This window comes from Austrofundulus limnaeus, unplaced genomic scaffold (assembly GCF_001266775.1).
Source record: "Austrofundulus limnaeus strain Quisiro unplaced genomic scaffold, Austrofundulus_limnaeus-1.0 Scaffold238, whole genome shotgun sequence".
Classification (NCBI taxonomy): Eukaryota; Metazoa; Chordata; class Actinopteri; order Cyprinodontiformes; family Rivulidae; genus Austrofundulus; species Austrofundulus limnaeus.
The window spans coordinates 724,212-727,018 of NW_013952640.1; the positions used below are offsets into that span (position 1 = coordinate 724,212).

The following is a 2,807-nucleotide window of genomic DNA, read 5'->3' on the forward strand; positions in this document are numbered from 1 at the left end:
TGTGTGTGTGTGTGTGTGTGTGTGTGTGTGTGTGTGTGTGTGTGTGTGGAGAGGGCGGTTTCATGGGAAAACAAATGTGATGAGTCAATGATAACTCTCTGGAGGAAACACGAGCATAGAGAGTAAAAAACAATCAGCTCAGTCCACGCAGCACAAAGGGTTAAGAGAGATGATTATTTGAAATGACTTTCATTTCAGAGCTGTATTATCAAGCAACATGTGTCAACAAAGGTTTTATCAGAAAGAGAAAAAATAAAACCTTCTCTGCCTCCGCAGACATAACAGCGGCCTCTTTCTGAGGTCTCGTGTTCGGAGAGTCTCATTTCCTGCTGAGGCGGAAGTGGGGCTGTTCACAAGAACAAACTAAAACCTGCAACATCTTGTCTTGTACGTAAGGCTGGATGTACGGAGTCTGGAAGTGTTGAAAGCTCACAAGATGCCAATCAAAAACAACTTCCACTTTAACTGTGAGGGATCACCGTCTGGGTGTTAAAGTTTGGGGTGTGGTGGGAATGGTACAGACCAGCGCGCGCACACACACACACACACTTGTTTTTGTATCCTTGTGGGACCCGTCCATTGACTTCCTTTCATTTTTTTGGCAATTTTATATTCTAGCCCTGACCACAAACCCTAAGGCTAACCTCACAGGTACCTACCTGACCCTAAAACTAACCTAAACTCAATTYACACCTTGGTCCTAAACCCAACCCCCACACCCAAAATCAGCCTCCGAAGTTATCCCCACGATGCTGCATTTTCCTTAAACATGGGCCCCACAATGTAGGAAAAACAAGGCCACACACACACACACACACACACACACACGCACGCACGCACGCACGCACACACACACACGCCCCGTCAAATGCATTAACCAAAGTAGAGGATGATTATGCATCTGCAGCACTAAAAAAACCACTGAGTTTTTAATGTTTGCAGAGGCTGCACCATCCTGATGTTCCTGAGTTCAATCACATGACAGGAAAATTAAACATGTGCTTCATTTCTTTAACTATCTGCTCTGGTTAAAGCACACAGACGTCCCTATTTTATAATGTTTTCATCATTAACTATACTAAACGCCACAAAGCCTGTCGCCTTTCATGTAACGGTTTTAGATTAAATTAATCCTATTATTCAAACACAGTTGCTGTTTTAGGATTCAAAAGTTAATTGGTCATAGAGTTACGTCAAATGATTATTTCCTGTACGATTCAAGAAAATCCGTCCAGTCACAAAACATTTTACTGGCCGACTCCAAATAGTTAAAATCTAAATTTCAGACAAGGTTTCTGGAACTGTTTAGAGTGCTCAGATTATGCTCTGGTGCTCAGTCGCAGCTGTAAAAACACCAAATTTTACATCAGTGTCTGTAAACATTAATGGCGCTATAGCCATTTTTGTGTTTTTCAAGATAAGCGACCTGTAGCGGCCATCTTGATTCGACTTGACTTCAAACATTGACAAGCGGTCGATGCACACTTAGTGATTGTTCTCTACAAAGTTCAATGAGATTAGTTCATTGGTTTATGAGATATTTTGTTAACAGAAACAGGGAAATACTGTCCTGGTAATTAAAACATTTAATCGATTTTTACRTCARTAATTACTGAACATTTAAACAAAACTAAACCTTTTTATCCAGAAGAGAATATACTGACATGACTGTCATTTCGGCAAGATTTCTGGTCATAAAAGTATCTAAAACATTTTAAGCAGATGTGTATTTACTGCTGTGAGTGACCTACATTGCAGATGTTTTTATCCCTTTTGTGTCACCTTTTTTCTAACATGTTTCGTATGGTAAATCAAAAATGGATGCTGGCAGTTTGATCGTAATCAACAAAATTGAAACAAAAGACTCACTGTCTCATTTTTACTGTTTTGTCCAGAGATGAGCTAAAATGTCTGCAGTCTGTGTGGTTTTGTTGGTTCTAGTTTGTGTTAGTCTGTGTAAAACTACAGGACTGGTTGGCATTTTATCCTAAAGCAGTGACCTTTTCATCACTCTTGTGTTTTGTGTGTTTCTCAACAGATGCACTTGGTGTGTTGGGGGGTTTTCAGCTCAGATGTTGGGCTCCTCCTCCTCCTCCTCCTCCTCCTCCTCCTTTGGATTTCTTCAGCTCAGGGCGGGGTAGTATGCGCCTGTGTGCGTTCATGCGTACATGCCATCATGTGTGGCGTGGTCAGTCGGAGAGGCGGAGACAACAAAGGACTCCACTTCCTCACATATCTCTTTCAAAGGCAGAGCGGAGGACGCCACCTGTCGATGAGCAGCCGCCACGGAGGCGGCGTGCTGGTAAAATTCCACTCCCACAGATGAGGAAGAGGGCCCACATGTGCAAACAGGCCTCAGTGAAGTGACTTGATAAGAAGAAACATTTTTTTCCCCCTTGGGAATTCCACTTGTGTGGTTGAATAAAAATGTGAGAGCTTGTTGTGTTTAACGGCTGCGAAATTTTATGTGTGATTGGAGAAAACGACACGCACACATCCCAGTTTTTTCTGTAGTTTTTCTTTTTTTTTTTTTGTTGAAGTACTTCTGCAAACTTTATGCTATAATTAATGCTAGTCATTAATTTATCAAAATGTTCAGCTCATTGAGGAGATGGCTGCCAGGACTTATGGTTTTTGCAGCTTTAATACTTTTTAAAACAGTTAACTTGATTTAGTGCTCTTGCCTTCAAAGAAACACACTGAGATCTCTTCATTTTTGTTTCAAAACATCAATCTCGTAAAAATTAGCTTCAACAGTGTTGCTCTTTTTTTTTTTTTTTTTTTTTTTTTTTTTTTTTTTTTTTTTT

At 40.6% G+C, this 2,807-nt stretch overlaps 1 long non-coding RNA gene across 2 annotated transcripts in view; it reads left to right on the plus strand.

The window, feature by feature from the left end:
* Positions 1 to 2,450, plus strand: part of LOC106525724 (uncharacterized) — a 46,242-nt gene extending 43,792 nt beyond the window's left edge. For both annotated transcript variants that reach the window (XR_001311157.1, XR_001311156.1), the window contains one exon: positions 2,039 to 2,450. This is a non-coding gene — a long non-coding RNA (uncharacterized LOC106525724). The remainder of the gene's footprint in view (positions 1 to 2,038) is intronic.
* The last annotated feature ends 357 nt before the right edge of the window (positions 2,451 to 2,807 follow it).